Here is a 12748-nt window from a genome sequence, read left to right on the forward strand (position 1 = left end):
GTGAGGATTGTGAGTCTTCTTTAACTTGTACACACATACGCATGTAGACACGTGCATACTTACGTATGCACACACAGTACATGGCAGACGTGCACATCATGCACACATACATCACGTACACGCACACACAAACCACATACATACACTCTCATGTACGCCTGTACACATGTACACACAGAATTCAGATTCTGTGTCTTATCTTTGCCTAGAGTTGATTCCTAGCGAAAGAGGAACCTCTCTCACTGCTTCAACCCCCCCCCCCCCCATTCACTCGACCTTAAACAGTGTGAGCCCAGCACATTTTAACAGGGGAAGGAAAGACAAATTTGTCTGCCGTTCTTGTCTGCTTATTTAGTGCTTAGCCTAGTGTGAATACGTAATGTACGGCAAACGAGGACAGGCTACTGCTGGTGTGCTGTTGATTGTGTTGTGTCTGTATTTGGGTTGGATCTGTGAATGTGTGAGGTAGGGTTTACCCGGGTAGAGTCCACTGTTGTCAGGAGAAATCAACAGCCACCCATCACTGTGACTTCTTACTGCAGTTCTCTCCACAGGCACTTCTGTAGGCTACAAAGCACTGCAGCATAAAAGATGGATACTTATCTGGTCAAAGCCAAGGTTAAAAAAATTTGACATCCGCTGGTCGACCCTGTAAATGTTTCCACTTTGGTAGCTGGTAGCAGCGCACTTCAGATGTAGGATTGTTATTGGTACACAGTAATGGTCGGTTGCCAGAGTAATGTGAAGGTCTGCATTATGGATCCTACATTGACTGCGTGTCCTCTAGACTTCACACTGAGCTGATGGGTCCTCAAGTGACAGTATCTTTGGAATAGTTTGTGAGAGACAGTGTTCACCCCCTGAGAAAGCAGTATATATTACAACATAGCATCCAGCAGATAGGATAAATATTCTTGACATAATGCCAAAAAACATGCCAATATTGATATAATATTGCAGAAATACACTTATTGCCACTTGTGGATGTAATATTTTCATTTTTGTTGAGATTTGTTTTTTTTCTACAAGGGAACCGATGTCAAACCCTGTCTGTACATTTTTGTTGTGCAAACTTTTCTGCTTTTTTTGGCCTCTTTTGTCATTTTGGTGCTGTTGTAAAATTCACACATACAAGCACACTCTCTGTCTCTCTGTTTCTTCAAACACTCCAGACCAGACTTGCTGTGGTGGTTCCTGTTAATATTATGTTCACATCCCCATAACAGGATAATACCAGTTCCTATCTTCTTGCCTATCAAGATCACTGAACAGGTGCTGTGTTTATGTTAGCAAGCTCTTGCACTTCAAAACCATTTAACTTTTTCAAATGTTTACTTTCTTCACAAATGTCTGGAGAAAAGCTCAGTTAACAATTAGCTTTGCCAACTGTAATTCTTTTCAGTCTTGTAATATGTTTCATATATACGTATATGAAACACATATATGAAATTACCTGCATATTTAACCTTAGCTATTGGTTTTGTGAATCAACTGTCATAAACTGTTGCCATGGTTGCACACAACCGTGTGTGTATCATACAAATATGTTCATATTAGTGAATGTGAATGCATGAAAGTGTATTTGAATTGTTGATAAGGACTGAATGTTTTTCTTCAGCATCAGAGCTTGTGGAGTGCTTGTGACTCATATTGTAAGCGAATGTAAACAGGATCTTATATATGTTTGTACTGACAGGGTTTAGACTTGGGTAAGGTGCAGTACTAGCAGAACGTACAATGCTTAGGATATTATAGCAATGTATGGGTTATTTGCTTTTTTGCAACACAATTTGTCCTTGCTGAGTGTGCTCAGTAGATTATACCATGACATCTCTTTCCTATCCCTGTCTGTTTTTGTTGGCATCCTTAACTTGCATCAGATGCACAAAGAACGCTCATATAGCATGTGTATAAATGTATATATTTTACATCACTTTTCTTCTTTGCTTTCTTTTTTAATGCTGAGTTTTAAGTGTGGGTAAGTGTAGCTTGGTAAGGCTTTTTAAGGGTGCACTTGGTCTTTTTTTCCAGAAAATCTCCTTTGTGTAAAATGAAAACATTGATTTTTCTGCCTTACTTAAGTATCCCCTTTAATAAGAAATGACTTTTTATTGGAGTTTTTTCATCCATGGTACGTCACTTAACACTATATTAAAGTTGAAAAATGACTGTGATCACACTGCACAAAACATGATTAAGTTACATTTTTGTCCATACTGAACTGTGCACAGGGTGATAGATTCAAAATTTCTGTTTTAATATGCATTGAACACGAATCTCACTGTCTCAGTTTGAAAAATAGCGTTTTTTAAAAATATTTAATAACTCACTTCTTGGTCAGCTTTTGCAGGCCCCATCTTTTTGCTTTGTACATGGTAATACTGCAGCTGATTCTGTTTTGTCTTTTTAATTTGACTTTGTGATCATCAACTTTTAGCTTCAAGGAGAGCAGCGGGATTGACAGGTCCCAGGCATCTGTCTCTTATCTGTGTATAAGATGAGTGAGCATTCTGTGTTTTAGACATACACAACGGCCAGTGTGTTGTCTAACCTGAGCAATATTAGCTTCACCTGGCTAGCTGAAATTATGGACACTTGCTTTATTTACACAACTGCAGAACCCAGAAGAGTCTTGTGTTGCTGCCAATGTGAACATCCAGGGCCCTCAGATCTGATGTTTTTGCATGGCTTTATTGATTTACATATGCTAGAAGTTGCCTATGTCTAGGATGACTGGCTACATGTTGCATACCATCATACTTTTGTAGGTCTGGATTATTAGTGCTTTAGTATCTTGCTCAAGAGAACAATGGCAGTGTTCCACCAGGGGTCTGTGGGCTACAAGGCCAGCTTCTCGCCCACCACATAACCAACAGGCTGGGGCAGGTCCGGGGTTTACAGACGAGAGCCACAGTAGCTGCTGGACCTGCAGTTGTTCAATTTGTAACTGAAATAAATGAGACTGTTGATAGGAGAAGCTGAATGTGCCAAGCCTGAATCAGCCAACCACCGCTGGACTAGGAGAACGTCTTCCAGCTTGATTAATGTTCCCACAATGTTATGAATTTGTACCATTGGTATACACAATGTGATAGTAAGAATGGCATCTTCAACAGAAATGGGGCTGGGGTGGGGGGGGGGGTGGGGGGCAGGGGGTACACCACAGCCTCCACTACAAAAGTACGGAGGAGTCCGATCTTTAAAAAGCCTTACCTTTAATGAGTCTTTTCACTCAAGCAAAAGATTGAAATGTCACTGTCCCTCGAGTGGAATGGATGAAACATTTATTACTAGACTTCAGTTGATACTTCAATAAATGTATAAGGGTCTGCTTGGCCGTGTACTGTACCGGAGTCTTTGTCTTTTGATTTTCTCCCTAAACCTGAAAGCAGCTGCCAGCTAGTGAGCACAGGTCACAGGGAAAAATACACAATACATGCTGCTGCTCAGTCTCACAATCCACTCAATTTCTCCAACACTGAACTGTCTCTGTGTTTGTTTTGTGTTCTGCAGTTGTGCGCCACTGATGATGATTACAATGCTTTGCTTGGCAGACTCTTATTCGGAGTGTATGGTATTCATTTCTCTGTTATTCATTCACAAAGCTGGATATTTACCCAATGCAATTCAGCTTGATGGTCCATTCCAGTTGTATGCAACTTTCAAACAGTATCGCGCTTATCTCTACATAGCAGCTTATTGTTTCAAAATGATGTGGTCAAGCTAGACTGGCATCATATGAAAATCCATGGGAGAATTAATTTTGGCCTGACATTAGAAGGATACCTACAATAAAACAGGGCAAATTACACTTTAAATTGCTGTAGCACATTATACTTTATCCTGTGAAATGATCATGCTGCAAATGGCTAGCTCTTTCCCCATCTTCCTCTTTCGCTCTGCCCCCCCTCCCCCAGAAGAAAAGGAGTGTCAATCACTGGACCTGTCATTTCTGTAAAAAAAAACCCCGCCCCCAAACTGCTGACAGTCCAGACTGTACGCCACTGTGCCAGATCAGCTTAGACAGGAACAGGAGCTAATTGAAGAGCAGCCGGTGCCATTCCCAAAATGCTGAGGCAAGGAGGATTTTAAAATAGTTCTGAAAACAGACAGCTGTTATGACACTGGCTCCCTGCTCATGTCCAGTCTGGGTAGAAGTGCCTTGTTTCTTATCAAATACCATTTTTTATGGTCTCAGGTGCTGTGCTCCGCAATGGGCCTCATTCCCTGTGCTCCACAACAGGGCTCATACTCTGCTCCACAATGGGGCTCATGCTCTCTGCTGCACACTGGGGCTTATACTCTGCTCCACAATGGAGCTAATTATCTCTGTTGTACTCTTGGACACATACAGTCTGCTGCATGGAGGGTTCATGTTCTCAGCTCCAAGCAGTGGCTCCTGCTTTGCTCTACACTGAGGCCCAGGACCTCAGCTCTGCTGTGGAACTTGTGCTGTTGGCTCTCTGATTTGTACAACATAAAATTCAGCTGTGGAGATCTGATTCACATAGCCATAGTGAATACAACAAGAATGGCGGAGGTCAATAGCTACATTTCATTCAGCAGTGAGTCATTGTGACGGTAAGTGTGTTGGGAGGTGTGTGTGTGTGCGCTGTGTGAGAAACAGTATCTGGTATTTAGGGATTTAGTTGAAAAGAACTTAATTTTTCAAATCGTTTTAAATCCACATAAGTCAATAGCTAACATATAATCAAAACAATTGTTCACATATCAGACCTTCAAGCAGCCTTCGATGCTAATACAGGATGCTAATACAGAATAGCTGATGGGAGGAGGGGGGCATGATGACGCACACATTGCTGTCAACTGGCTGCTGTTCTGAACTCTGACAAGGACACACAACCCTGGGCTGGCTGGAATTCCTGTCCGGTGGCTGGAGTCTAGAGCGAAGCTGGGCCAGTTCATTTTTTTAAAAGTTTTATTTCTGGTAGGCACTGCTCGGCAATTATTTTCCATAAATAGCAGAGATTCCTTGCTTCGTGAGAGCTGCGTCACCACACTTCACCCTCCATCCGTTCGCACTGGCCAACCGCTGGCTGCAGACAAATGGTGTGACTGGCGGCTTCCCGGGTGCGAACAGAAGAGGAGAGACCACCTGCTCAGGAGCAAATCTGGGACAGGAGGATGCTGATACGAGCCACATTAGGGGTGTCCACATTCTCAAAGTGAGGCAAGTGGCAGAAAAAAAGCGTTTTGCCAGCATTAAATTCATTTTCTTTCCCCAGTTCCCTTTTTGTTTTTTATCCTCCGCCGTTCTTTGTCAGGATTCTAGTATCTGTAGATATTTCAGCAGATATATTGAGCGTGTATGAATGTTTGTACGCGTATGTGCATGCGTGTTTTGTGTGTGCATCGTCAGATCACACAAATGCATCATCATGTACAATATGCAGCAGTATCCCCTGGTAAATTTACAATGGCCTCCTGTAAAGAAATATGACAGCAGCCTCCTTCAGATAAACAGCTAAGATTCATAATAATTCAAAATCTCTGTGGAATTCAAGGCCATTTTTGCATTATTAAATGAAAACAGAGTGGTAGTAAGACCTCATATCCAAAGACAGGAATCTGGAAATTACTTTACTGGTGAGTTAAGCCTGTGGCAGGAGAAAGAGGGGGAAGAGAACTTCTGACCACAAAGCAAACACTGCTGCTTTGTCATGACTAGCGGTACTCAAACTTTATTGCTATGGGATAAAATGCACTTGCTACATCAGCCGGGCTCCATATTTATATGGAGCTCTCAAAATAGAACAGAGACACTGCCACACTTGTCACTGCACCCCGCATGTTCACAGATTTATTTAAACATGATGTAGGTCGAACCCTTTCCACAATTTGGGACCAAGACAATTTAAATGGCTCCTCTTTTGTTGTTCTGAGGTTTGGGGGAATGTAGCTTCACATGCTGCTTCTCTCCAAGGTCCTGAAGACATCCCATTGGTTGGTGAGGAGGCACAGCACTCTCTGTTATGACTCTGTCTCTTGTAACAACTGAATTGTGATGAGACACAGATCCTTCTAATGACACTGGGCCTATACACTTGCTAAATCCTGTTGCAGTATTTGCACTGCAGCATACCAGGATAAATGATTCATATTAATACATTAAAATACAAATACCAAATTCTTACTTTCTGTTGCTGTTTAAGCGAAATTGCATAAGTCGTCTCCTAAATGAGTTATTTTCAGCATATAACCCTGGTTATGAGTAAAAAGAAGTATAAAACAATATTGCGCAAGAGTTTATGAATGTGGCCAAAAAATTTGATGTTTGATTACACCAGTCAGCAAAAGCTACAAGCTTTAGAGAATCAATGTGGACAGAGGTGAATGTAAGAAAAACAGGAGTTTATTGTGACATGTAATGTAGTAATGCTAAAATAATCATAATAAACTTCTTTTACATAGTGGCTGTAATCATGATCTGTTTATTTTTCTTTTTGTGAAGGGTAACCGGCTCACCTCACCCACCCCTCAACCTGCGTGACGCACAGGAACCGTTTTGCACCAGAACGCTCACCAGCTGAGGTGAAGATTAAAGGTTTTATTTAGCCAAGGAAACTGGGGATGTAACGACGGCCAGATTTAGAATGCCAGGTTGGCGTCTTAATCCGGACACTAGCGAACCTCCAGCTTCTTCCAAGGGCATTGAGGTCTTTGAATGGCCTTCAGCTTTACTTAAACTTGGTCTGCACAGCTCTGAGCAGGACGTACCATTCAGCCCGTTGCAATTACACGCGAAACCAAATGACTAAGGCACCCCACAGCCCTTTTGTTGAGAAGGCTTTATCTGGATCGTCCTGACCATTGAGTCCCGGGGGATGCGGCTGAATACAGTAAAGATGGCCGATTCTTTCCCATCCATGACAAGCGTTCTCCGATTCACTCTTCTGTGGATCCCACTGGGAGCGATCATTTCTTTTCTCCAAAACATCCCTGGCGCGTCCCGCCGCCGCCGTTCCCGTTATCACACTCTGTCTCTCCTTTACTACCCCTCTCTCTTCCGCCAAATCCGGCCCCGCCCATTGATTTTTTGCAATATACGTATGAGAGTTTAATCTGGAAGCGTACATTAAATCTGGCTCGGCGCTCAGCCGTCACCTGCGCGAGGCTTGTCACGCGCCGCCGAGCAGCGCTGAGAGATTGAAAATGCATCGGAGGACGTCTCGCGCCGGATCCGATTGGTAGCCCGACGCGGGCTCCGTGCTAGGTCGCGTGTCTCCTGGGTGATACCGTCTTGGTAGAGAAGGCAGATTGAAAATGCAGTGTATCCTGGGAGCTGTCTGGTTTGAAGGTGTGGATTAGAGAGGGAGAGTGTGTGTGTGTGTGTGTGGGGGGGGTTGTGCTGTTTTTGAGACAGGATAGATGTCACAGTAATCGTATGAGGAGATTCAGTGATAGGCTGCTTTGCTGACCCTTCATGAGCCTACCGGGTCTCCTTTGTCATTGCTCTACCCCCCCCCCCACCTCCACCTACTCTATCCACCCACCTCCCAGTCCCTCTCCCATGCAGCTTCCCTTTCTCCCTCCCTTCTTTCTCCCCTTTTCTTCTGTTACTTTCTCATTTTCCCCTCCTTTCTCACTTTATCTATCCAATTTTCATTTGATACACAGACGGTATTAACAAATCCCCCCACCGACAAACGAAGAACAGAATATTTATCCGCTCTTTCTCTCTCTCTCTCTCTCATTATGGGATGGGGAGGGGGGGGATTCTGGTGGGCTATCCTAACTAAACAGGAGCTCATTGATCAAGAGCAATTGAAAATTCAGTACATCTTGCCAGGGTGTCACATAGCAGGGGTGGTGATGATAGGAAATCAATGATGTAGGAGGCTTACACTCGTGCATGGAATCTCTGTGAAATTTAAAACAGCACTTACTCTAAGCCTTTATGGGATAGCGGGACGCAGGGACAGGATTCCTCTGGAAAAGGTCCAGTTGCTCTGCCACAGAATAGGCATTAATGCAAAATTCATGCGTGTTCATGTGTTTCTATGGAAACGTGAAAATATCAGGGATATATTTCTGACATCTGTTGAACTCGTGTGCCATTACTGCATAACTTATTCATTACAGTTATATACGTACAATGCACACACATTTCATGTCATTGTATGCATGCTTTGAATAATTTATTGCATAATTTCACAATACCATATATGGCCTTATTTTGTCACATCACAGCTTCTTAATATTTTATATTTAGTGCTGTGTCATTTATTATTTTCAATAGATTTTGTTTACTTGCATTTCATAGATTTTATACATTTACATTTTAGCAACACTTAAGATAATATATTAGTCGACAGTGAAAAACATTGAACAACCAAGAATTATGGTAAACATTGATGAATTTCTTAACTGACCTACAAGAACATTCCTATGAGGTTTGTTGTGCATGTACACTAGGTTGTTAAATGAAATGTGTGTCTTGGTCAAATTCCCATTAATGGCATTTAAGGTAGCCTGTGTGATCCATGTGTAGAAACTGCAATGACATCAATCAACAGTTAATTTGTCATGAAAGAGAGAAAGACACAGCAAATTAGCAAATTAAAATAAAGAAAAATTAAGAAACACTAAGTAATTAATAGATGATGATCTGCCTGTAATTGCATTTAAACAGATGAACGTAGGCTAGTTATGTTTCTCCTATATTGTAAATTGCTCTGGATTTGAGTGTCTACTAAATGAACGTAATATTTGAAATGTCTGGTGAATAAAATCGCTAGGACGGAGAGCTGTCACTCACGGGTACTCAGAGCCTTAAGAAGCTGTGAAAAAATAATAGCTGAGAACAGAGGAGGAACCGGCAATATGCACGAGCCGAGCGCTAAACGTGTTCCCGTTCCACGCGGTGGTTTCGCGGTGGTGAGGTGACCCGCAGGTGTGAGCGGAGTTTACGCTTTTGCAGTTATTTCACTGTGACCGATCCGGGAGAGAAAAAGACGCCTGGCTCAAATTCCACCAGGGGGTCTCCCCGAGCCCCCGCCACATTCACAGCACAGACGGCCCCCGTTTCGTCTTTACACAAAAAGCGAAATGGTTGAAATTCGTGGCGTTAATGCAGGCACTCCGTCAATCACACTCCCCGAGACATTGCGAGGGAGACGCTACATTTTCCTCCACGGACTCGTGTCTTAATCCGCTTTCGATACTTATAATTGTGTTTTCATAACGAGGAAGGAAAGTGACATTTGGAAGATAACTGCGTGCACGAGAGAGAAGGGAACGATTGCATAATGATGTATGCAACAATGTAGCTGGAGAGCAGTCTGACCTCAGTTTGACAAGAAACATCATCTACCAGCGGTTTTTTTTTTACCAGTCTCCTCATTCTCTTTCCTCTCTATATAACTCCCTCCATGTTTTTCCTGCCTGTTTTATTTGCCTTCCTCCCTGTTTCTCTCTCTCTCTCTTCTTGTTGTGTAGACCTATGTCTTCCGTGTTTACCAGAAGTTGTGGTGATTGATTAGAAACTTACAAAAGATTACTTACAAATTCCTAGTATTTAGACAGCGAGAGTGTGCTTAGATTTGTGATTACGTAAGAGACGGTTCCAAGAAACACGTTGCGGATGAATAGCTGACAAAATGCTATTCAGTCCCAAGTGCATTTTTATCCCAACAATGGCTTCCCATTAAGCCCAACCATGGCGAACCCTGGGAAAGGAATGCATGTGCTGCCTAGTCACCCCGGTTGGCTTTCACTGTTACCCAGAAATATGTGGCCACTGTGCAGGAACAAGCTCACAATCGACCATGAAAATGCGATGTAGCACAGCTGATTCCACAGTCGGAAATCCATCCAGTTTTTTTAAAATGCTCACCATATGTTTTCAATCTCCTCCTGGTAGAGCTGCGCTTCTTTCATTGTGATTACTCTTATTTGAAAAAGGAAATCTGCGAAAGGTCTTGATCTCTGCCGGTTTAATTTATTGATAGGTCACAGTGTGGTTCAACGCCTGTTTGCCGTAGCGCTGTTCTTTTGTGCAGGCTTACTGTATGCGGACAATAACAATGAGGTGTCCCGCTGACATTTGCTGGTGAGCTCCTGTCAAAGGGCTGAGCAAAGGTAACTCTTCCCCTTTAACAATCTGACAAAACTTAAGAAAAGCTAAGAAAAGATTTGGCCGTTTTCAGATTGTTGTTGTTGCTCATTTGAACCTTTTAAAATTCTTTTGAGGCAGTTTTTGTTGTTAGTGTTGTCCACCTCGCCACAAGCTTATTTGTACAGGAATGTTTTAAAAACTGATTGTCTCAGTAAGTTTCTGAAATACTGGTAATGCAATTCATTACTGGTCAATTGTTGCACTACTGGACTCAATGAGCATGTAGCACATTAGGATCCACCATGAACTCAGAGGAGTGGAGCGTGCCTGTTGTGTATTATACATAAAATATCTCCTATACTGGCAGGACTGACTCACAATGTCACCTTGGTGTCCGTACACTAGTCATCAAGAACAGCCTTCAGTGAAGCATGGAAAGATTATAGGTTTCAATCTTTGGTTAGACCCAACCTTTGGGTTCTTTTCTCTCAATCACTCTTATTTAAATACAAAATAAGAACAAAAATGTAGCATGTTGGTACATGAATCTGCTAGGCAGATACATACTGTGATGTCACCCCATCTACAGGAAATCAATCTGTCTCAGTCATGTGACCTTTTTGTTTGTGGCAGCCATTTTGCTGACTGTCTTTCTTTATGTAGCAGCAAATAGGCTAGTAAAATTGCTCACATTACTCTGATTACAATATCCCATCAGATTACAATTTCTACAAGGTCAGCTAACAGTTAGTAGCTGGAGGTAGCTGAAGGTGGCTACCATACATGTTGCTAACCAACAGAACAGGTGCAAATTACAGGGTCAGGGACCTGGTGAGTGGGCCACCGTTGCAATATTTATCAATCGACAACATCTTGGGTAGGTAGAAAATAGGATAACCGTCTAAATTCCTAACTATCCTCATAAAACCGATGATCCCATATTATAAAGTGGACTAACATGAATATGCAAATGAAATGAGAGTGTGAACATTGTCTGTGTGAAAACACTGGGGTGCTTTGGACAGATGGGAGGGTGGAAACCGAGATGTGGTCTCTGGTCACAGTCATTCTGTCTGCAATGCTGCCACTTGATTTCTGCAGAAAAACATCCTGAGAATTGATTTCCAGGCATGGAGTTCACATGCACTATTGTACCATTGCACTATCGGTCTGAACATTTCCAGAGACGCATCATGCAGTGCTTCTGTTGTACCCTATGAACAGACTATTGTATTGAAATGCCCATACGTAGACCATATACAGCAGTCATTTATACAGAGCTGGAAATTCTGTTCACTGACTCCCCAGTGGTGAGTGTATCACATGGTTCTGATATGAGGAACAATAGCCTGATAGGCAAGTCAAATTTCTAAATTTCTAAATGCCTACTGAATGCCAGTTGGTTCATTATCTATATACTGATGACAAGAACGCCACCTTTAAAGGTGCCTAAAGAGAATTGGGTTCATGTGATGCTGGTCTGCTTTTGTAAGGCACGTGCAGTTGATTGTCACCAAGTACACTAATCTGCTGTTAGCAAACCAGCATTGATTATCTAAGCAAGCTAGTAAACTTGCTAGATACAGGATAACAGTGAGTGAATGTTATATAGCATCGGCTTATGCTACCCGACATGAGATTGTGAGACTCTACTTGAACTGGTACTGTAGCTGAGGGGGCAAGTGAGTGCAAGCTGGCAAGCCACCCTAGCTAACACTGGCTAGCTTGTCAAGTCTTTTGTTTACTGTTAGCACGTTAACAAGTTATGTAACTGTATAGAATCTGTGGTAATCACAGATTTGTTTATTTCTAGCAAATTAGCAAGTTATATAACTGTCTAGAATATGCAATCACAGTTCTCTAAATTATGGAGTTAACAGTTAAAAATACTAACCACTTAGCTGTTAGCAATTTGCTTTTTAAAATTGCACAGATAATTTATCATATACAAATTATTATTTTTATTTTTCAAATACAATTAAACATTGTAATGTCATAAACTATTTTGAGAGGAATGAGGAAGACACAATTCATTTCTCCCACAGGCAGTCTATTTTTTTTAACTGGAAGTCTTGAAAATGGTAGCAAAATCAAAGAGAATGACAACACTACTTGGGAGGCCCATTGACAGGCTTCAGGTAGAATACCAACCAAGGAATAGGCAGATGTGAAACAAACTTCACTGATTATTGTGAATGATTCATTGAAGGAGGGAGATAAAAGGCCCAAGCAATACAACAAAAAATAGCCCAAATTATGACAAACCACCAAAAGCCATTTCCCCCCACACAATAACATAAAAAATAGCCCAACTGGGGACAGTTTCCACCCAGTCTGAAAACACTCCCCACACAATATTTACACCCATCACACCCCTTCTGATTCCAGCCACAGTGGGGCCTCACTTTCGTCTTCCAGGAACAGAAAGAGATCCCAAAAACTAGTGCACCATGTAAGGTGGCTTTACCTCAGGTTCACGCTATATGTTGTCATTACCAAAATATATTCGTTTCAAAATATGACTACTGCCCGAGTACATTCAGCAAAAGCGAAGCAAGAGAAATTCTGAGTGCTCATATCATGATACTGGATTGGTCTGTTGGAAAAATATGACAGCCCCACATTTCCTTTTTTCTCCCCTAATTTGAAATGTGCCACTGCAATTAGAGG

Source organism: Anguilla rostrata, chromosome 6 (genome assembly GCF_018555375.3).
Source record: "Anguilla rostrata isolate EN2019 chromosome 6, ASM1855537v3, whole genome shotgun sequence".
Taxonomy (NCBI): domain Eukaryota; kingdom Metazoa; phylum Chordata; class Actinopteri; order Anguilliformes; family Anguillidae; genus Anguilla; species Anguilla rostrata.